The sequence below is a fragment of the Carassius auratus genome, unplaced genomic scaffold (genome assembly GCF_003368295.1).
Source record: "Carassius auratus strain Wakin unplaced genomic scaffold, ASM336829v1 scaf_tig00030418, whole genome shotgun sequence".
Lineage (NCBI taxonomy): Eukaryota > Metazoa > Chordata > Actinopteri > Cypriniformes > Cyprinidae > Carassius > Carassius auratus.
Genome location: NW_020525850.1, coordinates 30,132 through 57,490, shown reverse-complemented (window position 1 = coordinate 57,490; position 27,359 = coordinate 30,132). Strand labels below are relative to the sequence as shown.

Sequence of the window (27,359 nt, the reverse complement as noted above, 5' to 3'; positions counted from 1 at the left end):
ACAATGAGCTAAAATGTTCTGTGATGCTGTCTCTCTACTGTTGTTCGGTCCTAAAACATACTGGAAAGTATATGTATTTTTAGTGCAAGTAGGCCAGTTGAGACACTGCCGTTGATTAGCTAGTTCAGGTGTTTGATTAGCCTGATCTGAACTCTGCAGGAAGGTAGATCTCCAGGAGCATGTCTCCTCTTCAGCATTGTTCAAAAATAGACCATGATTACCACCAATGGTGAAGCAGATTTGCTGTAGGCTAGTGTTTGTTTGAAATAAACATCCGCTAGGAGGAATCTGCAAAGGCCTGTGGCGTGAAAGCTGCCGTTTCAAAACAACACGCGCAACAAATGCAAGCACACTCATGGCACAAATGACTCTGGGTTGTTTTGAATAAATCAGGCTATTGATTTATTGACTTGTGATCGTCTTAAAAGGATTGCAGCATGGCTGATGTATTAAAAGTGTAAATATCCATTACTCATAATGGATCGCAAGCCATCCGGGTGAAAAGAACGAGGCTGGGTTTTTACAGACACATTTAAACCCAAACATCCTGTACTTTTATGCCTCTTGGCGAGGAACACCTTCCGCCCCTCACGGTGACGGAGTCTGGCCCCAAAAACTCGCCCAGGTTTCCTGCGAGAGCCCACAGCCGGACGATAATGAGAGAGAGAAAGAGAGCATGTCAAGAAGTGGATTCTTTCTGCTGAGCGCCATCTGGAAAAGGCGAGCTAGATAAACAAGAACGCTGCTCGTATCCCCTCCTCACACACATGCACACGTACACACAAAGCCTTTTGGACTGTCAGGGATTCAGGCTTATCAATTTCCAGCCAGATACAAACCTGAAGATGAGAAAACGCACAATAGCCGGAGCAAGCCAGCGAGAAATAAACGAGGAATGCAGGTTTTCAAGCGACAATGGCCCGACCTAAAGTGATGATGGCTGGGAATATTTTTTTTTTCTCGTCAAAAGGCCATTTTGGAATTCAATCTGGTCAAACTTCACCACACAACACACTTGTTAAATGGAAAACGATGAGATCCAACATACAGTCGCAGACAAAAGACGCTGTAAAAAAGGAGACCTCGATGGCACGGTGGAAATCATGCAGAAGAAAGTATCACATTGAAGAAAAGGGTTTGTGTGAACCTGAAAATGCATTCAGGTGTAAGTGTGAAGCAGACAGGAAGACAAGCTGACATGTGACACCTTCACAATGTACAAGAAACCACCTGAAACAGAAACATTTAAGGCCACTTAAACAAACTCTACAATAGACCTGTTTAACTGGAGCAACAGAAACAGATGGCATTACATGAAAAAAAACATGACTAGAATATTTATGTGTTTTATAATTGTTAAAAAATATATAAAAAAAAAATTTAAATATATATTTATACACAGTTACAGAATTTAGTTTAACGTCATTTCTCTTTTTAACCAACTTGCCCAAAAATTATATGAAATATAAAATAATAAATATTTAAAATATTAAAAAGTAAATAAATCTACTCTATAATAAAATTAATCAATATATTTCATGTTGGGAATTTACAATTACAACTACTACTTAAAAAAAATATATATGAAAAATGTATAAAAATTCAAAATAAAAATTTGAGAAACAATAAATTGATTATAAAAAATAAAATACATATTATAAAAGTAAATAATAAATTTGATGTTGGGAACTATAACTACTGCTACCACAAATAAATATAAAAGAACTTAAAAAGTATTACAAGATATAAAAAAATATATATATTAAAAAAAACAAAAAAATTCTAAAATAAGAAAACAAAATACAAATAAATAAATAAATAAATATTTATATAATAATATATATAAATAATAACTTTTTTAGTTTAATATATAGATTAAACATTTAAAGACCTTTCTAGTACACCTTTAAAGCTGATCTAACAGTATAAAAAAAAAAAATAGATGACACACTCTGTCCACTCACGCACGCGCGCACACACACACACACACACACACACACACCACGTTCTCTAGCATCAGCTGACCTGTTCCGTTCAAGCACTGAGGAGCTCAGGTGACAGGTGAGATCTGGAGGAGTTTGACTAATAAAGGCGGTCAGATAACGGCAAGCCAGCATCTCCCAGAAGAGGACTGGACGGGGAGGAACCGGGCGGCTGTCCGTTTGCATCGAATCACAGCCGAAGATTTGACCTGATTACTAACCTGCGTGTTCAGCCAGACCTCGGAGACGCCGCAGAAGCTCGAGACAGCGGAGAACAGCAACACTGAGCTGAAACGTTGGATCTTTTATTGAGCAGATCACAAACGGATGAGATCATGTGAAAATCACTAAACATGGAGATTCCATCAAACTCCAAGCAAATAAAAACTAACTAGACCTCAACACACACAATCTACCAAGTATGAAAACTATGCACTCGCTGGTCATTCAAATCCAATGTAAATATACATTGTAAATAAAACAACAATTCAATTAAAAAAATACAATTTAATAATAAAAAAAAAATAATATATATATTATTAGGTAAACTATTTTTATTTATTTTAATTACAGGTAAATTTTAAGGTAAATATTGATGTTTATTACTGTATGCTGGTATAAATAAAATAAAAATACAAAAACAATACGATAAAAAAATGCATGACTTTTACATTTCGTTTTACGGTTTTATTTCTTGCATGTAGAAAAAAAAATCACTCAATATTAAAATGAATATCATTAAGAGAATGAAAAATATTACGATTAAATTTAAGCCTGAAAATGCTTTCAGTATGCAATCTGCTCATGATTTGAGAGCATTAATCCTAATCTTGCATACTATAAAGTATGAATAGTTCACAGACTGGGATTGAGCCACACACACACACACCCCAGAGACCTAAAAATGAAAATCATGTGGCATTGAGCTCAAGCATCTAATTTTTTGGTATGTATTTTTGTTGTTGTTGAGGAAAGGTCGTGGGGCGTCTGGTTTACACAACATCCTCTCACGGCATGATATTACCAGAGAGATAAAGAGCCGGCATTCATTTTTAATGTCAGAAATGTAATGCATTATGAAGAGTCCAAACACACACACACACACACAGAAACGCACACCTCATTAAGCCATGCAGGAAACTACTCTGATATCCCTGAGCCTGTGTGAGGTCCGCCGTGCCACGAGACTAATGCCACTAATCGTCTCATAGATACCCTCAGGTAATGGGACAGCACCTCTAGAGATGGCAGTCCTGCTGGGGAAATCATTTGTGGAGGTCACCGTTACATTGGCTACAATGAGAGCAACGAGACCAAACCAGACGGACTCAGTCATAATCAACGACAAACTGCAGACTTCATCACACCTCGATTGATGAATGTTTGGGAATCCTGTCAGAAACCATTATTATTAATCAACTGAACATTTGCTAAGTCCCGCCCCTTGGTTACTGCTGCTAATTACAGAGAAAACCACAGGAAGGAACTTCATCTTATCATGACTTCATCTATTATGACTTATCAGCTTGATCCACAACATGAACTTTTTAAATATTTAAAAAGTATTAAGTTTAAAGGTTTCAGAAAGACAAAAGAAATATATAAATACAATTAAAAAAAAAAAAATACATTTATAAATAATAAAATGTATAAATAAAAAAAGAAACAAATAATGGAAATATGAAATTAATAAAACTGTAAAAATAATAAATCTGATCTATAAGCAAGTAAAATGGGAAATAAAAAAAAATTATAATTAAAATATATAAAAATAGTATAATGGAAGTATACAAATATTAAGGATAATATATAAATTAACAAAATACAGGTAATAATGGACAGACAGGTAGATATAATAAAATTAAATTAATAACGAAAATGTATAATATAAAAGTTAAAAAAAATGAAATAAATAAATAAAACCACTCATAAAATAAACCAAATTTTCAGATCATTTTAATAATTGTTCAAAACAGTCCAAACACAAATATCCACTATAGACTTAGATTAGAAAAATATTTTAGAAGTAGAAGGCAGAGAAGTATTTTCAGTATTTTGTTTTCCAGTAAAAATCTCATTTAAAACCTAAAAATGACAACTGCCTTTGTTTAGATAAAAACAACACTCAAAGCACTCAAACTGAAAACAAGACCAAAAAAAAATCCTCATTATTAAAGAGCACAACATCTGGAAAGCATCCGCTTCTATTTTAAGCACCATGCATGCATAAAAAATATCTGATATACATATTAACAAGTCACAAATATTCCAAAAACATCTGTTAAATGTCGCTCTAACATTCGACAGGGAACCTTTATTTCCGTTATAATAAACAAAGCTGTCTAAACCGGGGCTTCGTTAAATTCGATGAAAGCGCTCATGTCACAGACTCTGTGTTACATGCAACGCTGCAGAAAAATCACAGCACTTTAATCCTGTTGACGGTATTATAAAAACATATAGAAATGTCAGGGCCTGTCGACATGGTTCAGCGCCCAGGCGTCTGGAAAAGTGATTCTTGTCCTGACTCAAATGATTTCTGCACAAGCTAAATACATTGTACTCGTGCTTTTCTTCAGAGGGATTTGGAAGTTTTAACTCGGTGGCAGGTGGCAGCCGCTGTCGCTGGCAGCCTGTCCAAATGTTGCCATGACTGATGGCATGTAATCCCAGTACAGCGAACACGTTCTTCTGCGTCTGGAGACAAACAGGTAAAGATCTGCTCGCCTCAGAGCTGCTTTGGGATTTGCAGTGACATCAGAATTAGTTAAAGGCAAAGTGTGCCTTTTTGGAATGATAAAATACTAAAATACCATTTAAATGCATAGAAACAACTACAAGTAAGCTGTTCTTGAGGCGTGTAGACACTGGGACGCCTTCAAAATCTTTGCTCTGACATACCCAATCACGTTAGTTGAGGGCGGAGCTCTCTGTTTGTTCAACCAATAGGAGATGTTTTGGAAAACTGTTTGGAAACAGTCATTATTTTTACATTTGGAAAAGAAATTAACACAATTCTCCTTTAAATTTCATCGCAAAATTAAATCTTACAAGTCATTAAAGACAAAGATCTGCTAAAATGAGCATTAATTGTTATGATTAGGATTTTTTTTTTTTTTTTTTTTTTGCATTTTTGAAGTTCAATTCTCTGCAAGGCTACACTTACACGTTTTTAAATACAGTAAAAATGTTAATATTGTAAATGATGAGACTTAAACTTTTTATTTATAACATTTTAAAAAGTCATTTCTAATATGCTGATTTGGTGATCTATTATTGATTCATTCAAATAAATAAAACAAATTCAAAACAAACACCTACATTTATAATGATCAGAAACAGTTCTTGATTTCTGAAAAATCATGTGACACTGAAGACTGGAGAAATTCAGCTTTGCATCACAGGAATGACTGAAATTTTTTTAATGTATTACAATAGAAAGCAGCTATTTAAAATTTTAATATTATTTCATAATACTGCTGTTTTGAAAGTATTTTGACCAATTACATTTGGCAAGTAAAAATACTTTCAAAAACCATTTTAAAAAAAAACCACAGGTAGTGTACATCAAATTTTGGTTAAAAAGCATGGAGAGCATGAATCTATTTCTAAAAGTCATATTTGTATAAAAGCCATTAGATCTGCAACTTAAAAAAAATATGGATAGCACTCTTAATCTTAAAAATGTCATATTAAAAACTCCTAATTGTTGTTCTAACAGCCAAAAGGGAGTGTTTTAGCAATGTATTTCTGAGGGAATCATTTTCCAAAGTGTAAACGTTAAATACACATTTCAACATGGTACGTGTTTGTAAAAGGTGCCGTTGAATCACAAACAAGAACTACCTGAAAATCCAGTTGAATATAAATATTTGTGAAACCCATAATGCACTTAAAGTATATTTTGCAATGCACAAACGGAATTGCAATTCATTTGTTTGAATGCTACGATTGTGCTGGACTAGTTTTAAAGTAATTTTTTTTTTAATGGGTCCACTGGATGCTGCTGCTTGCAACATCTCATACTTCACTCTTAAACCGTGCTCTTTATATCACAGCCTTTCACCGGTTTTAAATTACTTTATATTTAAATGCATTCTTCCCTCCTGAGATCTTCATTTTAGCACAAAGGCCATTATACCATCCGTTTTGTCATTTCTGCAGCTGCGTCTAACAGCCAGCCATAATTAACTTCAGCGTCCAACTACTTAATACTCCAAATTAATCAGCATTTGATCATTATGCCACTACAGAACACATTCAATCCACAGATGCCTAATAATGACTCAGCTTTCTGCAGAAATAACATTTATAATGCAAACGCAAGAGCTTCCTCTCCACTTTCCCATGGTTTGGGGGAGAGGGGTTAAGGTTAGCCTAAAACCTGCCCAAAAATCCACCTAAAGGAGTCGAACCACATAAAACAGGATCAATTATTTTTTCTCTTTTAAAAGGAAAAGAGATAAATGTTCCAATCCACACAGATATACTCTCACATTCAACACTGCAATTGTGGAAGTTGTGAAACCACAAATACAGACTTGAAAAGGATAGAGAAGCATGAAAACATGAAAGGAGAACGGAAATCACTCTGAAATGGAAAGTAACAAATCAGGATCAAATCTGAGACGAGCCATCAAACAAAAGCCAGTTGCATTTCTGATTATTACAGCCTGTAGGAATGGAAACCCCACCTTCTAATTAAAAGAGCCAATCATGTGTTTGTTTACTTTAGAACACAAATGCAAATTAGCTTTGGCCAGCTTGAAAAATACTGTTATTTTGCCTGATTTGTGCATAAGGTGCACAATTTATGTTGTATGTTCATATTTTTATGTTTAAGGGTTAGTTCACCCAAAAATGAAAATTGTGTCGTCAAATTTTAATTTAGATTTAAATTTTTTCAGACAATTAGTGTCCTCCGCATCACCCTGATGCCATTTTGGAGAGTATCCACTGATCGTAAATAGCATATGCTATTCTGTATCAGCTGTGCTACTTGTTAATATGAGACGTCGTGAAAGTTTTAGTTTTGTAAAATTACGGTTGAACTCCTGATGTCACATGGATTATTTTGCTGATCTCCTTGCTACGTTTCTGGACCTTGATCGTGTTAATTACATTGCGGTCTATGGGAGGGTCAGAGAGCTCTCAGATTTAATCAAAAATATCTTAATATGTGTTCGGAAGATGAACGAAGGTCTTACGAGTTTAGAATGATATGAGGGTGAGTAACTAAATGACTGAATTTTCTTTTTTGGGTGAAATAGTCCTTTTAATAATAATAATAAATAAAAAAAAACGCAACCTTTATATTATTGCAACATATTTAGATATACGGACCTCAATCGTTGACAAAACATCTATTGTTAAAATCTCATGAAAACAACAACAACAGCAGTCTAAAAACAGATTTAAGACAAAATAGTTAAGAAAAGGAAAACTTAAGACAAAAAAAAAATATATATAAATTGATAAAAAAATTAAATCTGGTTAATTATAACTTTAGAATATAAAAAAGAAAATAAGTAATAAGAATATGAATGATTAGTTAATTACTCTCTCATCATCAACTTTCTTGTTAAATTATTCTTATAAATTTTTTCAAGAACAAATTCAAATGCATACAAAAACATACAAACATCGCTATTCAGATTTTTTTCCCCATTTAAATCTTTTATTTTATTTTATATTTTTTATGTAATTTTACGAATAAGATAGCCACTGATTGAACTGACTTGCCTAACATAATGCATTCATTTTTAAATAGATTTTGTCAATAAGTAGCTTTCTAAATAAAAAATATAATACTGTTGCAGTTAGCATACTGTACTATAATTAAAACATTTTCATAAAAGTTAGCTCATTTTGTAAAAAAACAAAAACAAAAAGGCAGTAGAATCCACTAACGACACACAAGCCCAGATATTGACGTCCTTCTTGAATTACCTGCACAAATTTATGTAGGAAACCCTGTGCAATCTGATTAAAACTTGGAAAATGGACTTAAACTTGAGCTGGGGGTACACAAAGCTAAGAGTACACTTTGACTTGCTAAAACCATTATCAAATTATCCAAAATATTTAATAAACATAAGGAGAGCAGAAATCTTTGAAAAAGACAGATGTCCTAATTCTCCCAGGTTCAGATTCCTGTGTGCCTACACACAAGCGACGGATGTTTTCCTGAGTAGCATCGTCTGTGCAGTGTGAAACAGATCTAACATGTACTGAGGATGACAGGAGAGACAGAAATGCCAGACCAGGTTGAGGTGTTTTCACTGAGATGTTTGCCTCTCATCCCATTGTCCTCACGGCAGAATTTCATTCCAAATGCAACGAGAGCGAAAACAAGCCAGGACTCGGGCAGACTTTCACCCTCACCTCTCATTAGAGAAGCAATATTGTTGTAAACGAGAGAGGCGTGTTTGCAGCATTAATACGAGGAGAAATAATTCGGATTTATTGGCCCACAGCTACAGATTTTCACCAGCTAGGAACACAACACAAATCACTATTTCAGGAAGGAGTAGGACACACACACACACACACACAGACAGACAAAAAAAAAAAAAAAAAAAACACTAATTGATATTCCGACCTGACTTTGTTAATTAAAGCGCTGATTATCGTGCCAAATGGGTCATGACAACTGGAGGCGATGGCTTGTCCTTTAAAAGCAATTGTTAAATTTGTAACAAATTGTCTCCGTTCCCAAGAGTCCTTATCGGGGGTGACGTGATGAGTAAAGGAAATACTGTCTTCTCAAACAACGGGCGAATATCCACCTCAAAGAATTCACTCTAAAACCACTTTAATGTACCAAAAGCCAACTTCATCATCAAATATGCCTATGTTTCTGGTGAAAAGTATGACTACACAAGTGTGGTATCGGTAGAACAAACAGCGGCAGATGTCACATGACAATACTGTCATCACGCATGGTGAATCTAGTACGTTTGGACTGTATTCATACTGCACATCTGCATACTTTGTATTATTAAAAGTCGAAAAGAAAGCTTTTCATCAAATACAGCACGTAGTCAAAATATGCAAGTTGGGCCGCTGCTCAGGTCTCATTTCTTAACATCTTTTAAAATTTTATTTAGTATTAAGTGTCTAAAACATTTTATTTCAGATTTTTGTCATTTAAACTAAGTATTTTTATTTATGCATCTCAGTTTAAACCATCTATGTCACCAACTTTAGATATCTATTTGTGGAAAAAACAAGACAAAAAATAACATTGTTTTCCATAAGTCTGACTTTATACATTAAAAGGTACAATAAGGTGATTGTCTTCAGAATTTTTTGTTTTGCCAATTGAAAGTCTCTTCACATCCCAATAGCAAACTTAAGCTAAGTGGTCTAAATGTATTTATATATTCTATGGAAGGAATAGGACCAAGAAATGTTTGTCCGTTCCAAGCATTTTGATTGACTTTCCTACCTGCTGTCAACATGTATTTGCACACCTCTGCGAACCTTGTTCGCGCAGACATGTATACGTTATCAGCGCGTTCATGTAAATAAATATAGGTGTCCTTATTACAGTGTAACTGTACAATCAAATACGGAGTAATATTAAATTAACTGCATGCACTTACTATATGGTAAGGATTAGGGTTTAGTTTAGGGTTACTTGCATGTAATTATGCATACTTTATTGTTACTATCATGTAACAAGTACATGTGTAACAACATGCAACAAGGACACCCTTAAATACCACAATCTGATTTTTTATTAACATTTTCTAATTGAGAATAAAAGAAAATAATAATTTCACAAGTTGCACAGAACCTTAAAAAAGTAGCATGATATAACATTTTATTCCCATCTATAGCACAAACAGCCTGAGACTTGTTAATATTAAAGTTTATATATACACATATATACACAGTGATTCTTGTCATCACTAATAAATATAGAAAGCTTTCCAATATTCAAGAGCTTCTCTTTTCTAATTGCTGGGTAAACTAAAGCAAACATCTTTAGTGCGAAGTCTCTAATGGAATCATCAGCCAGATGATGTACAAAGACTCACCCCTTGCTCTCAAAAGAGTATGTAGTTCGTGAAAGAGTTAGTATCGGGTAGACCGTCTACAGTTTAGCCTCAAGCCTTTCTTTTATTGGCCTCAGAGTGAGAGAGAGAGAGACACAGAAAGAGGCTAACGCTAAGATAACATGTTGCATTCAGATCTTGTTTTTGAGGCAGAGTGACACAGAGGACATTCAGAGAGCTTAGTCTGAGCACTTGACGTAAATAAAAAACATGCCTGGCTTTTGATAAAACCACTGTACGCATGTGGATGCAGATTGTCGTGGTTTGATATGAAGTGGGGGTATCCGTGCCCTTGTCCTGTGACCGTGACTCCATACGGTCATCACTGGAGGAAACAACTCCCCGCTCAGTGCTGGAAAGAGATGAGATGGTTGCTGTCAGCAGGGGTCTGGACCTCCCTCAACCGGCTCTACTAATCACAACAGTAAGATTGGCGCCGCCACGTGTCCCTTACCTGGTACAGAGATCGCTTCCTTTGATGCACCAGCGCGCCTGAGGGAAATGTGCGGCAGACACAGACACACTCTAATGCGCTTCCACACGTGCTTGGCTCAAGGACGGTCCGTCTCGTTGAGGTGAGGGCCGCAGAGACGCAGGTGAGATTGGATCGAGACTGAATTATTGATCAGCTAACAGATTTAGCGATGAGGAATTCATGGATCCGTCTGGAACATACTCCCCCCGCCTCGGGCTGGGGAACAAAAACCTTGAACGAAGAAAGAACTCACAGGATTTATAAAAGCAAAAAGAAATTGGGATTGTGAACGTGTGAAATAATACTCGGGTAAACAAAATCGATCAGCGTTGTTGTGAATGAAAACAGCAGCCCGATGTTTGGCTCCAGCTTTCAGTCAGAGCTCTTGTCAGTCGAAATCGAATCCTCAGGTCTTAAAACCTATCAGTGAGAGAAAGGTCTTGCCACTGGGCTCGACAGGGGGGCTAGCCACACCATTAGCCTCTCCACCGCAATTACTTCTGGAGTCGCAGCGTTATTTTTAGTTAGACACTTAAAGCGCATGCTTGTAGAAGCCATTTAACCCTGCAGGAGTTTTGACCATTGTACTTAAAAGATGGGAAATTGCGGTAAAAATCAAGAGTGAACGAGTCCTCAGACTAAGCTCTGGTCACTCTCTCAGTCACTGACTGCATGTCACACAGTGCCAACGTTTTGTTTAATGAGCTTACAGGGAGATCTCTAACAAGATCTGGTGTCAGTGAGGAAAGTAGCCAGCGCAGACCCAATTTGGAGGTTGTATTTGTGCCACAAATCCAGCCGGTTCCTTACTCTGATACTTTACATCTGGATGGAGTTGGTTAAAAGGGCCTTTGGGAAAGAACAAGGGCAATTGAGATCTCTGTAATATCTCAAACATTTCTCTGAGATTCTCTAGAGAGCAAATCCAGACTTTTATTATGAGAAAAAGGCCCTGTAATCTCACATTTTCTTCGGATGAGATCTTGAACAATGTCTCAAACTTTGCTAAGATTAAAACATCGGAGGTCCCAATATGCACAAATCCAATGCCAAATTATCTAAAAAAAAAAATTCCAGGAAGAAAATGTCAGAGATCTCAATCGGAACCCAAATGCTTCATCAAATCCAATACCAAATAATCTCAAGATCTTCAAAAAGCAACTGTCAGTGATACGTCTCAAATTTTCCAAGATGCAAATGTCAGAAATATCAAAATGAACTCACTGTTCATTCACACATTACTGAAAATGAACACATCTCATCAAACTCATCAGGTTTCATTAAAATTACAAATTGACTTGCTTCTTGCGTCAGACCAAGGCTGCATCTCATTGCTAGTTTTACCTGATCTTAGTGCTGCGGTCGACACTATAGATAATGACATATACTCATAGATTGATAACAAAACAGTACAGGTATTCAAGAGCAGGCTTTAAGATGGTTTAGATCCTTCCTGTCCGATCGCTACCATTTTGTTTAAACGCGGAGTCAACTTAATTATCACCAGTAAAGTATGGAGTGCCACAAGGATCTTTCCTAGGTCCTCTGCTTTTTTACATATACATTTTGTCTCTTGGTAATATTATTAGAAAACATGGGATTAGTTTCCACTGTTATGCTGATTGGACCCCAAAAAATTAATGAAACAGTACACAGAAAATCAGGGTGTCATATTAGATAGCAACTTGTCTTTTGAAAACCATATTTCCCATGTTACAAAAACAGCATTCTTCCATCTTAGAAACATTGCCAAGCTATGAAACATGTTATCTGTTTCTGATGCAGAAAAGCTAGTTCATGCATCCATGACCTCTAGACTGGACTATTGCAATGCACTTCTAGGTGGTTGTCCTGCTTCTTCAATAAACAAGCTACAGGTAGTCCAAAATGCAGCAGCTAGAGTCCTTACCACGTCAAGAAAACATTATCATATTTCCCCAATTTTACACTATTTGTACATCTCTTTGGCCAAGCATTCAAATAATGCATCTAATAATCTTGTACTGCAGTTATATCTTAACAAATGCACATTATTCCTTAGATTGGGCTGAACAAATAATTAAATAAGCTAATTATGTCCCTTTTCTTTTTCTCTGTTTTTGCCACGGGATTAACATCCCATGGTAACTAGGATTTACACAAGCTCCAGTCTGGATCCTGAACACCTGAGAAGAGATGCCAACCCCTCAGAGGACCTCAGATGATGCTAACCCTGAAACAACATACAGAACTAACAAAAAAAAAAATGCTATACAAATGAACTTGAATTTCATACCAAATAATCTCAAACTTCTCTAAGTAGTACATTTTAGAGATTTCAACATGAACTCAAGCCTCAAATCCAGTACCAATCTTAAAGCAAAATTCAGATATGCACTCCGATACAATATTGAATGATCGGAGCTGCAATTATTCATATTCATTTTCTAACTCTTACTGGATGTCAATAATAGTCTCATTGTGACATTTTTTTTTTTTAAAGAAACCAAAGCTGAAATTTAATAAGACCGAACCAAGAACTCCAATAGTACTTACATGGGTACATCGAATACTCATAACACACATTTTTTTAAATCCACAGAAGCATCTAACACATATTTCAAATCATAAAAAGTTTTTTTTTTTTTTGTCTTGTCAGACAACCTGAATTCCAAGAACAGCAGTGAAGAATATCTCAACTGCTGAGATACTGCTGAAAAACCCATAATCACCTCAGATTCAAATTTCTCACACTAAAACCCTGAGCATGTCTGAGAGGAGAGACAATATATTGTGGATTACGGTGAAGTATCATCCACCCCCAGACCAATAAAAGCATCTCTGCAGGAAAACCAGGGAACTTCAGGTGAAGCATCTGAAGCAGCGTTCGATAAGTTTTCACACTTTACTTTTCATGGGAAGGTCACAGAATCGTTAACAAAAAGCTGACATTAGCAGTCAATGTTTTGCATACTTTCATAACAGTCACATTAAGGACTGAATTGTGATTTTTAGAGGTTATGCAAATGAAGGCAGTGAAAGTACATGATGAATAGCAGGCTGTTTTTATTACTACTTCATATAAACAGCATCCGTCACTAAACGAGGTGGAAGGATCAACTTCACAACAGTTGGAAAAGTAAATGATCCACCCAAAAACCGCCTGTAAAAAGGAGAAACAAAGGAGGGAATTGAGCTGTTCCCTAAATATCCCAACAGATGCAATCATTAAACTCTATATGACCAGTATCAAAGTCTAAAAACAAACTATTTCTGAAATGCTGGTAGGCCCAAACACGACAAGTCCGATTTAGCCGATTAGCAGACAAACAAGCTAATCTTGTGCAGAGGAGCCCGTCTGCATTTCCTGAGAGAGCATCTGGAAAAAGCAAAATGCTTATTTCCCATTTAACCATGCGTTAGCTTAGTGCCAACAGCATATGATAGCTGCATTCAGGAGCCAAGAGCACACCACAGCCCTTCTAATGCTAAATCACAATAATTAAAGGTCTGAACAGCGTCAGATTAAAATGATGCCAACCTCAAACACATGCTAACACCTTAACAATGACATAGGAACTGTCTGTGCATGGGTTTGAGAAGTGGGTTATTGTATGTATAACTGCGTGGTGTTGCGTCAAATGAAGGGTAGAGTGTTTTTAGCATCTGTGAGCGGTTGTTAGCGTGTGTTTAGACATGTTTATGGGGTCTGTGGCACAGACTGTGATGTCATTTGCTTAAAGGCAACCATTTGTTTAAGTTTAAAGTCAGGAAACTAGTCCACAGAGACTAAAGCTTTGCTGAACACTACCTTGGTATTCTGGGACGCCGCCTAAAGGCGATGGATTCTATAACGTTAGCAAAGATCTAGGGTGTGAAATACACAAAAGAATAAGTCTCACACATCATAGTGAAACAGAGCAACACTTGTGTATTCAGTGTAGTTTTACAAAACAGTACTGTGGTATTACCACAGTTTTTGGGTATGTAAAAAGCGTAAAGCATAGTATATATTGATATTAGCATATATAATTCAATACATTCTTTCCATTTAAAAAATGTACCCTTCCATAAGTAGTCTTACGATGTTTTTTTTTTTTGGGACACATACCATGGTAAATCCATGCATGTGCCATGTCAAAACCCCACTGTGGTCATACAATAATAGTATGATGGTAGTACTATATGGTACATTGAAATATACCATGGTATTTATCAAAAAGTACCATGGTATTACCACTTTTTTTTTTTTTTAGCACAGATACAAAACTACTTATTGTGGTACATTGCACTTTTATGCACATTTCATTCAATATACATTAATACTTCCAATAAACTTCTATAGCCTTACCATGTTTTGGGGATGTTTACCATGGTAAAACCACATTTGTGGGCATATACAAGTAATTGTGCCATCCCTCACAAAAAAGTACAGTGGAGGTATCAGGTGGCAATACTATGGTTCTTTGAAACATACCACATTACTGAAATTCATGTAAAATTGTATTTGCCAAAAGGTAACATGGTACTATCATTGTGTTAATTTGGACATGTACCATGGTAAAGCCATGTTGTTAGACATATACCAAGGTAATGTTCTAACATTCCTCAGGAAAATATTTAATAGATGGAAATATTGTACTTTGAAATATACCATGGTAGTAAAATGCATATACAATGGCATTTGCTAATTGCCAAAATGTACCACTGTTCTTTTTTAAGACGTATACCATAGTAAAAAACATATTTTTGCCATCCCTCACAGCACTCAAAACAACAAAATAGTACCTTGGTAATATACTTCTTTTTCCCCCTTTTTCTTTTACATGTATTATGCTAATTATCAGGATAACAATGTTATTTGCTCAAAATACTATGGTAGTGCTACCCCTCCCCCCACCCAAAAAAATAGGCCAAATACTAAGGTACACAAATTGTACCATGGTAAATTTGAAAGTATTTACCTGTAGCTGTCGCATGTTTGGTAAACAGGTGTAAATAGTGGGACAGGCATGAGAAATGTGTGTTTATATGAAGAGCCATGGGTCAACATGGCTGAGTCTCGACCCAGATGAGTCAGATGGAGTGGGGTGCGTGTCCGATTGGATCAGTCTACACGCACCCGGACGGCTGGAGACACACCGAAGACACACAACTGTAACGACACCATCAGCGGAGCCACGGATCCGAGGACGGATCCTGAGCCCGAGGCACCGCGACAGATAAAGGAGGGGGAGAAAAATACAAACAGAGAGCATCACAAAAGACTGAAGAACAGAAGAGAAGTGAAACCGTGGGGATGTGAGGAACAAGAAAATTAGGCAAGGGATATGAAAAAAGCACAAAACGGCCAGAAGGAAGTGCTTTTGTCTCATTTACATCCTTCTCTTTCATTTAAAGCTAGAGTGTGTAATTCTTTTAGATGTTAAAATGCTTTCTTCTCTCCCAGTTTAATATGCCAAAATGATTATAAGACAAAAGTCTATTGGTTGGAGCATCTCAACCAGAATGGCTCAACCAGTGGTGATAGTTGAAGGTGGGGCTATCTGCTTGGCTGACCAATGGCAGACAAATGTGTACTCGGGTGCAAATCTTTCAGCCCAATTTGGTGAAGCTAGATTTACACCCCTCACCTGGTTTAAAGGTCCGAAATATTGAATAAATTACATTTGACTGAAAAGATGTAAAATAGAAAGATTTTGCATTCAATCCTTGATAAACTGTGGTAGATGTTAAGTTTTGTGAAGTATTGCCACTGGTAAGAAGCCTTTTAGCTTGGTCTATGATCAATCTGCATAGCAGTGAACTGTAAAATATGTATTTTAAATATATATTTTAGGAAATTACATATTTTGAGTTATGAAAAAGCAAAGGAAGTAAAGAAAAGAGTCACTCAGATTTGCCGTTGCAAAGGTCAGGAAGCAAAACAACAAACACGCAAATCAAAGGCCTCGTCGTCTGGAAGCGGCCACCTCTCTGTCTGTCTGGTTTCATGCACATAACTGGAATTCCTGGCCGGGAATCAGCTCAGGAATGTTTCCGCAGAGAGTCCCAGAGCAGCACAAGTGTTCCCCTCCACCTCCACAAGCCTGCGGCCTGCTGCTGGAGCCGTCAGGGTCACCTCCAAACACACGTCTGGCTCCCCGCACGCGCTACAGGCACCAGCACCACTGCTCGTCTGGAAGTATAGACTCATCGCCCCACATCAGTAGTATCGCATACAAAGGTCACGACCTCACGAGCTCATCACAGACTGATGATGATCAGTTCAGATCTCTGTGCAGCACTGGCTGCTGTCAGACTCCTTGTGCAAACAAAAACCTTACTGCATTATAAAAAATTAATGGCAAAAAAAAAAAAAAAAAAAAATTTATATATACACACACACATACGCGAGTACAGTACAGTTAAGGTTGTTGATTGAAGCAAAGACATGTCATCGGTAATAAAGTTATAACATATCCAATATTTTCTAATAGCACAGTATTCTGCCCAGAGTTTGTTGTTTGGGTTTGGTAACTCGCATATCTGCTTTTTTTTATGCATTTACAAAAAAAAGCTACTTTCCTATTCAGTCTATGTCTTATTAATAATTTAGGCTCATACGGTTCATAATAACATAAAAACCATATATTAAAAAGGGCATTTAAGGAAATTCATGCTGGCCTGAGCTGATCTTTTTAACAGGGAAGGAAAAACAACGGCATTGCCATAATACAACAGAACCCTTTTAAGACAAGCTGAAAATACTGTGTGAACCAGTTCTGCTTTTCTTTGAGTGTCTTTCACACTTGAGTCCAAGGAAAGCCACCGTAAAGACTCGGATTAATGTCTCAAATAAAATACCACCTCCTCCTTTGGCAACCAACTCAGCTCCTCGCAGACATCTTGCCAGTTTGCCCCTCCTTCTTTCAGTCTTTTTCACTCAGGTTGCTGTGACCTTGGTTTCCAGCTGTTTGGCAAGTATCTGACCCTTCACTCATGCGTTTTTGGCTCCTCCGGGACTCATCTATTCCTTAATTAACAGCCTGGAGAATTTACTCCTCAACATGCTAAGAAACCCCACAAACATCACCCGAAACACCGCCACACGGAACCCCACATTATGAGAAGCGTAGTGTCAGTAATTAAAAGCAGTCTCTGTTTGAAGATTGAACAAGACATTACATAGAACTGCAGAAATGAATTACACCCTTCAGTACCCCAGTGAACATCTGGGGGGGCGGGGGGACAAAGGTGAAGGGAACAGCGATGTCACATGCATCCTCCGGATCTATCATTTTGCACTTATCCGTTTGACTGAGGCGGGTTCAAGCGGAAAATCTCTCTGCGTGCAAAGATAAATAAAGCACGCTTCAGTTCACCTGAGCTTTTGAAATAATACCCCAACCCTTCGTTAGTTAAACTGCACTGGAAACATTTTGGCAGCCTTAATATAACATCAAAACTGTCCGTCAAGTCTGATTTCTCTTCTGATAACAGGCCCAGACACAATCTGGAGTTACATTTTGGTGCAGTTTTTGTTTTTGAAGGCATATTATGGATTAGAAGTGTGGAAATGTTAGAAAATTTCAAATACAATTTTCTTGACATTATAACTGATAACTTATTAATGTGCAAAATAAATAAATAAAGCTGAAACTAATCATTTATGTTAAATGTAAATTTAGGCATCACAACAAATCATTCTTTTAAAATTTGTCATAGAAATATCAGAAGAAACTAATAAATTAAAAAAATAAATAAACTATAATAATAAACAAGTTATTTTAGAAAAACCCTATAGAAATGATATAGAAATATAAGTTACTTTAGAAAACCCCTATAGAAATGATATAGAAATATTAGTATAAATATTAATTAATAAAATATTTGTATTATTATTATTATAAATAATAATAATGGTAGAAGAATTATAAAATAATTTATAATACTTTTGATACTACTGAATTAAAAAAATTAAAGCTGTGACCTAAACTCTTATAGATATTAGAAAGCATTTTTAATAAGAACAACTTCAAATTATATAAATAAAAAATATATATAAAATGACAAAAAAATTCAATAATCAGTTTAAAATCGATATGGTGCCGATATGTGCATTTCTTTGAATTTTGTGAACTTTATCAATGACGGGTGTCAAAGTCTGTGAAAAACTACCATGCTTTGTGCTCAGTTCTGCAGGTGCCGATAATAAGCAATAGGGCCGCACTATAAATCGCATGCATTTATCATGCGCATCTTGTCAGTAAAGCCAGTTCTGTGATTAGTAGTAAATCTCCAGCACGTGCTTTCAGATAGAGCAGCATTTACTACACAACACAATATCGCGTTCATTATCAGCGATGTAACGCATGCGATAATGAAAACAGATAAATAGCTTGTCAGTGCACTACAGCTCTGTGTAGTAAATGCTGCTCCATCTGAAAGCACGAGGAGGAGATTTACTACTAATCACAGAACTGGCTTTACTGACAAGATGAGTGTGATAAATGCATGCGATTTATTGTGCGGCCCTATTGCTTATTATCGGCACCTTTATCTTGCAGCCCTAATAGGCAAAAAAAAAAAAAAAAAAAAATCTCTTTTAAGTTTTGTTCTCTTGAATTAAGCCACTCTAACAGAGTTTCCAACACAGTAACAGCTCGTGCCTGAAAACTTTCGGTCTATTCTAACAAAAGGGTGTGTTGAAATTGGTGCCGTTAAAGGGGAAGCCGACTGGATTTTCCACTTTAATAGTCAAGGACCTGGCAGTTTCCCAGAATGAGGCAAGTCTTAGACTAATTAAGGCTGTCAATGGAGGCTCTCCCTTTTTGTACAAAAACCGGGTTTAATCCCCACTTGCCCCATTTCCTCCAGAGGGTGTGCCCGCCTGGGCTCAGGCCAAGTCTCTCTCCGTACAGTAGAGCGTTTCTGTGGGTTTGACAGGGATGCCATCGCTGTGTCTTGAGGGGAAGAGCGCTGGCTTTCTCACACATGGCTGTAATGTTACGCCACAGTCTCGGCCTGCACTGATAGCATGTTATGCTTGTAACCAGACTCTTTGAAGCAAAAGCCGGAGATCTTGTTCTCCTGCAGGCGAAGGTTTTTGTGTGCATCTGCAAAAGTCCCTCCCACACATTCCAGTGTCATATTTTCCCTAGAACACTGATTTTTTTTTTTTTTTTTTTTCGGAATCCATCTGCGTGACCAGAACGAAGCTGAGGAAATGGTTTTGTGCCCATCAGCAGATGGTTTGAAAAGAGAGAGAAAAGATGGAGGAAATGAAAGAACAAGTGTGATAAAGATGATGTAACTTTCTTTGTTTAGTCACCTTACAGAGGTGTAGAGGTGTGTATGTAAGTATGTATTTATGTGTTTATGTATATGTAATTATATATATATATATATATATATATATGGTGCTGGAGTGATGATACGGCTGTAAGCTTCATAAAGACCCCAAGGGCGGTACAGGTCTGCGGCCAGCTGTTGATTAGCAAGTGTGAGAATGAATGCGATCTCACCTTATGCCCATCATTTCCCATAATGCTGTTGTAATCTGATGTAACTCGGGCCTTAGGGGAATCAGGGGACTTAAGACTACTGTCTCGACTTCACACATCACCAAGATGGTATAATAGCCAGATTAAACCTGAAGATGAGGCCTTATAGGACTGACTCACAAACCTAAAGACAACAAGGCAATGAGAGTATAAAAGAAAAATGTAAAATTAATTTAAAATTACATTTATAGTTGGCACTGATAAGCCTATAATTATTTTCATGTTATAAATCAACATAAATGGCTTTTACAAATACAATTTTGTTTTGAAATCCAATGAATAATGGCTGATAATAAATAAATGTTTTAAAACTGAATTTCAATATAGACATATCTGCTAAATCACATGAAAAATCCACAGATATTTATTTTCAATAGTTATGTTATTTTGTCTAAATAAATTAAAATACAAAACACTGTAATTGCTATACCAACATTATAAAGCACAATTAAATATTACATTTGATTGTGTTATTTAACTATTTGTGACTTTAAAATGATACATTTGAGGAAAAGCATGAACAAGTAAATATGGCAGCTGCTATTTTCTTAGCGATATATGCCATTTACACTAAATGCAAATATCAGATTATTTTTGTGATGTGCTATTTACACTAAGTGCAAATAGCTATAGCTTCTATTTACACTATGTTTAAATTTTACTATTTATTGCAAATAGTAGCAATTATCTGCACCTTGTTATTGTAGTACTTTGTAAAACAAAGTATGCAATAAAAACTTGTGTAAATTTGAATTCAAATTAATAAATGGATGCCACCTTATTGGGACAATAAAGCCCTCCCTACACCTACCCTAACCGATACTTTCTTTGCACCTTTTTGATTATATTCTTCATTTTCATTGAAAATAAATGCTTTTCTGATGTTATGTGAAACTTGAAAAGGGAGAAAAAAAGTTAGCCAAAAGGCAGATTCGAACCCAGGGTGATCGCATCAAAATGAGCACATCCCATGTTTTACCATCTACGCCAGTGCAGCTGACATTTTGCCGTCTTAACTATCAGAATCACACAATGGTGGGCGGAGTTAGTGTAAATAGTTAGTGCCAAAAAAGCAGCCTATTTGCACTTAGTGTAAATAGACACTCCAATTAAACATACAATATAATAAAAAACAATATCAGCCGATAACCGATATGGTACCGATATATTTTGCATTCCAAATCAAACCTACTTATTAGAAATAGAGCTTTATAAAATAATGTTTATTTCTTCACAAATTCCATGTTTTCCACTGTAATTTTACACTTAAATGGTTTGATTAAATTTTAACAAATTTGTACAATCAAATGAATTTATCAAACTTAATTTCTACAAACTTCACAGTTTCACACTTTATTATCAAACATGAAATGTGATTTATTATATCGCATTGACTTTACCTAATTATTAGAGCATGCACTGTCAAATTTAAAACTATGAGAGGAATCTAAAGTAGAGCTTTCAGTGTCTCTCTCTGGACTGAAACATCAGGGTTGGGTTAAAACACTTGCCAAACTATTTCAGAATATCCCTGCAAAAAAAGCCATTTCAGAGCAGCCAGACTCAACACCCAAGTACGAAAAAAAAGCATCCAACTTTCCCAAGAATCTCTGGTCTCAACATGCATTACTCTAAGTGCAGAGCAGCCTGACATGTTGAAGGCAACAAAAATGACCAATCAAAGACGCTCCGACTCAAGCTGGCAACATGAGCACATGCTTAAAAGCCTGTAATCGGCCAAACCACAGGGGAAAAAAGGCAGTACGGTGCCATTTCTTCTTTGGCGAACTATTCTGAATAATTAGTTGTTGATGGAACACCAGGTCCTTCTGAAAAGAGGAAGTCATGGGTGCCGCCAAAGAGAAAAAGGTGAATGTACGACATTAAACATCACCATCCTGCTTTCCTCCAGGCTAACATCAGACAAATGCTACTTCTTTATTTAGCTTGATAAACACAAGTGCTCCGGCCAAGTGCTTTCGCTGACAGCCCTGCAGGTGATTGTGGGTAATTGATGATTTCTGAGCGTAAAACACAGGGACATTCGGAAGGTGAATGAAATCATTCAGCTCCGTGCGGAGAGGACATTCATCACTCGTTTCGTGGCTCAGATAAGGGACAGTCGCTCTATTCTAAATGCTCGAAGGACGGCAGATAAGCCAGAGAGCTGTAGGAAGGAGCAGGACCTGATTTCACGCCGGCTACGTGGAGCATGTGTGTGCACGCAGATGGTGTGCATTTATGAAGATGCTGCCTTCCGCTGTTGGGGTTGTTCTTTTCACCACACCACACCCTCCATTGCCCCCACATGGAGAATGAACCCAGCTAATCTGGCACATTTGTTTAAAGCATTTAATGAGGATAATCCCCTGGGATGTCTCCTCTCTTTCACTGCATAGAAATACAGGATAGAGCCCAATAAAGACACAATTTAGAGGCACAACACAGCGGTACAATGTGATAAATGCACAACTTCAGAGCTCCGGCTGAAAGGAGCCAGTGTGCCATTTCCACAGTTAAAGAGCTCATCCGGACCGGTTGTATTCTGCACTCAAGAGCGCATGCAATGCGAGTGAATAGTGTGGGAAAAGCACCGAAAACTGAGTCCTCTGATGTTCGACAAGCACAGTTTAACCTCAAACGTACAGAACAGACAACTAGTGGTTGTGAATCACAAAACTGTGGAAGAGCAAAGCAAAGATATGAAACACTATTAGCCAGATCCAACCCATTAAAAATCCATCATGTCCATTAAGACAAATCAAGGTCATAACCACTGATCTATAATAGAGATATGGATCGGTGGTCATAACTAGTAGTGGACACATAGGGGTTACAGCATAAATAATTCAATTAAATGGCAAATGATACATGCATAAAATACTAGAATTGATATTTGGAATAATATTTGACTCCATTTCACTATGGATATTGGGGGGGGGCTAGCTAATTAGACTGTTTTGGAAGTAACTTTGGTCTTGGTCAATAAGAACACACAAAAATCTGGCAGCTTTATTAATATTATGACTAAAATTGAAACTGTTACTAATAACAAAATAAAAATAAATTGTTGGCAGCAATAATGGAAGTTACTCACCACTGCTGGGAAAGTGACTAGTAGCAAAATATTAGTAATTGTTGCTACAGTTTCCAAGGAAAACAAAATAGCAGGGTTTGATTAATGAGGGTTTGGTTTTATTTATATATATATATAGAGAGAGAGAGAGAGAGAGAGAGAGAGAGAGAGAGAGAGAGAATAATATATATACACACATAGTATAAGTTATATATAGTATAATAAGTTTGAAAGACACTTCTGTACCACAAAAGAAAGAATAGCTACAAGTTAGGGTTCTAAACGGAAGCATTGCTATAGCAACAAAAGGCTACGCCGCTCGAGCACTTTCCGTTATCATTATCGGACAGTAAACCGACAAAGTAATCGTTACTAATCACTTGAATAGATTTACAAATGAACACAAAACGTCTTGAAGATAGCTGACGGTTAGCGCTAGGGGCGCCAAAAGACATCAGCGTTACAGCGCGAGACGAGCGAACCACAACCGATTGCATCCCGAAAACGGTAGACCACCTGAAAGTCACACACTAGTTCGTACACTGTATACTAGAGTCTGTTGAATACTTACTGATCATATCGAAAAGCATTACATGAAGTAATAAGGACATAAATAAATAAATACACTCTAGTTTCAAGAAATGAATGTTAAAACGGCTACCGGCATTATCAATATATTATCTGACATGCAACATGCGTCCGGGACACGTGTCCCGTGTCTGAAACCAACACAACCGCGAACTGCTTTATGGTCTTTAAAAGGTACAATGCACAATATTCCACGTCAAACACACACAGAATGATTCTCACCTTGGCAGTAGTTGCAGCGTCCAGACCACGGACTCCCTTCAGACTGAGAGGAATAGATTCCCGGTGCACGGAAAGTTCACATGTCACTCGCGCGTGGAGAGACAGAGATCTGCGGTTCCGGGATTCCCGTTAACGAATGACACACTGAACGCTCGCTCCACGCCCAGGTATCTGATCACATGATGCAACCAGGTGTGACTGGAACACACACACACATACACACACATGCGCGCGCGCGCATCTACACACACCTGGAGGTCTGATCGCGCTCGCCTCCTCCTGCTCGGTTACTCGCGAACGGAGGAACGGAGCTGCTGAGTGTGTGTGTGTGTGTGTGTGTGTGTGTGTGTGTGTGTCTCCTCCCCTTCCCCGCGCTGAGAGAGCTTTAAACCACAAAACAACTGAGGACCTGATGGAGGAGAGAGCTCGATCTAAAAGTGCTTTTAATCCAGTGTAGATTAGTGAAATGAGCTTCTCTTCCACAACACTGACTACTTTCAAAGCTCTAGTCCTGGAAAAGTACCATGGTAGTACTATGTTTTTTGCCGTGTCTTTTCATGATGTGTATACTACTACAATCCGTGACACTGGACTAACCAGTCATAAGGGTCAGTCCTCTGAAACTGAGATTTATACATAATCTGAAAGCTGAATAAATAGGCTTCCCAATGATTTATGGTTTGTTATGATAGGACAATATTTGGCTGAGATACAGCTATTTGAAAATCTGGAATCTGAGGATGCAAAAAAAAAAAAAAAAAAAAAAAACAACATACTGAGAAAATCGCCTTTAAATATGTCCAAATGAAGCCCTTAGCAATGCATATTACTAATCAAAAATTCAGTTCTGATATATTTATTGTAAGGCATTCACAAAATACCTTCACGGAACATGATCTTTACTGATATCCTGATTTTTGGCATAAAAGAATAATCAGTAATTTTGATGTTTACAATGTATTTTTGGCTATTTCTAGGTCATATATTACCTTGAAAGTACATTGGAATATATAAATACCATAGTAATGAATATGGTGCTATGATAGGCTATATATATATGAAAGTACCATAACAGCTACTTTTTTTGTAATTGAACAATTACATTATCTATCTATCCATCCATCCATCCATCCATCCATCCATCCATCTATCTATCTATCTATCTATCAAAGTACCATAATACTACCCTCTGATACCATGGTACCCCTGCTGTTTGTACTATTTTAATTCGTTTTATTTGAGTTTTCATATATAGTTTTATGCAGCACACTCAGCATTCAGCAGAACTAAAACAACTTTCAGTGTTCTGACGGATCAAACTCTGTCGAGTGTATCATCTGTCAACAGTTCAAGTCACCTGTGAAAGTGTAACACAGTCGCATCCATCTCCCCGTAGTGGGACACGGTGTAGTTTATTCCTGTCAGGGGGCTTACAATAAATTATCCTATTTCTGTCTCCCTGTGTGGGGAAGCAAAATATGAAGTGTTCAATCAAACACAAGATGTCAAACCCAGATCTCTATACGGGATTCTCTTGTATGGGGCTGTAAATTTAAGGGCTGTTTCTAAACGCTCTCGGCCAGCATTCTTGTGCAGGACCCAAGAGACATCGAACATGTCATTACATGAACCTGATATCCACACGTCATCTCCAGATCCATTTCCACATGTACTGTACGCCCCTTCACAGCCATGCACAAAATCATCTTCTTCATGAAGAGAAAATTAAACCTAATTTAAGACCATTAAGATGTTTTGCATCATTTTCCACAAACAATTAAACTCAAATTCTCACTACCGTAAGGGTTCTGGATGTTTTACGTTTATGTTTTTATCTTAATTTATTTGTGTTTTTTAATATTTAAATATAAAATATGATATTTTACATTAATAACATAATGTGTGTTATATTATAACAAAACTATAATAAATATATAATTTATATTTTAGAGAATAAGATTTTTGTGTTGCGGTAATGAGAATCTGAGGAAGGATGTGCTAAATGACAAATAAATAATTTTACATTCATATTTTAAGATTATTTAAATAATATAATAGAATTCCTATTACAGAGAATAATTTTTTTATGCATTTACGGTAATGAGAATGGGAGGAAGGATGTGCATAACTGTCATGAAATTAATGGGACGATGCAAAATAAATAAAATGTTAAAATTAATTTATATAATATTATACAGTAAATGTATGTCTTATTTTGATTTTGGTCACCGCGTTCATATATGTCCTACATCATCCGCTGGAGATTACGGTTTATAAAGTTTTAAATATGGATATTTTTCTTACACAAGAGCATTGGTTCCTTTAAGAAGGCCTTTATTAACCCCTCAGAGCCATGTGGAGCACTTTTTTTGATGGAATAATGCACTTTATTTTCCTTCAAAATCTGGACCACTACCTAATGCCATGATACAGTTTGGAAGAATCAAGACTTTTCTTTAATATAACCCTGATTGTATTCATATGAACGAAGAAAGTTGTATATACCTATGGCTTGAGGGTGAGTAAATCATGGGCTAATTTTTATTTTTGGGTGAACTAGGCTATGCTTTATAAGATCCATCTCTTTATTTTGACTGAAACCTGTAGATGTAAAAAAGAAAGAGGCCGAGATCCAGAGCCTCACTGTTTACGGAGTGTCACTTTTGGTGAGTGATTTATGGTTATGCAAATGCGATGTCTGGGAAGAGAGCGGACACTGCCCCAAAGACTCATGGGATGAATCAAGAGTGGCGGCCCTGAGTCAGACTTACAGCTGAGGCATCTGTACACAAGATGGAAGCGCGCGAGAGAGAGAGAGACAGGAAAACAGGAAAATGAAAAAGAGAGAGATTGGGTAATGAGATCCGTGCAGAGAAAAGGCCTTCACTGGCAACCATGTGAGTGATGAGTAACAGGCCGGAGCAGACAGACACATGTGCGTCTGGATTATTTTAAGTGTGACTGGATTGTTAAACAACACAGTTTTGCACAACAGCAGATCGTGATGCTGTAACAGAAATATCTAAGTCAGAGGTTAAATCCAAAAATATATTTAAAAACTACATGACCTCTTAAAAATAAGACTAGACCATTCACACAAAAAGCACCATGTTTTTGTAAGTATCCCTTACGAAAACAAACCATGATTTTACTACAAATAGAACCAAAAAAAAAAAACAGGGTTAGCCTACTAGCCAATCACAAATTGCTATGCTAACCATAGTTTAACCGTGGTATTTGTGGTAAAACTTTGGTTATACAACTGGTAATCAATACACCAATAAACATGGCTACTACACTTTTGCTATAAATAAACGGTGGTTAATTTTCTTGAGGGATGTACCACGGTAAACATCATGGTGGCTATATAGATTTGTATAGGCCTATGTTTGACTGTATGTTCATTTGGGAAATAAAATACTGAACAAT

At 36.7% G+C, this 27,359-nt stretch overlaps 1 long non-coding RNA gene across 1 annotated transcript in view; it reads right to left on the bottom strand.

Moving 5' to 3' along the window:
• LOC113080185 (uncharacterized) overlaps positions 1-24,362 on the bottom strand; it is a 69,157-nt gene extending 44,795 nt beyond the window's left edge. Inside the window, exon 1 of the long non-coding RNA XR_003281817.1 lies at positions 23,931-24,362. This is a non-coding gene — a long non-coding RNA (uncharacterized LOC113080185). The remainder of the gene's footprint in view (positions 1-23,930) is intronic.
• Between the last annotated feature and the right edge of the window lie 2,997 nt (positions 24,363-27,359).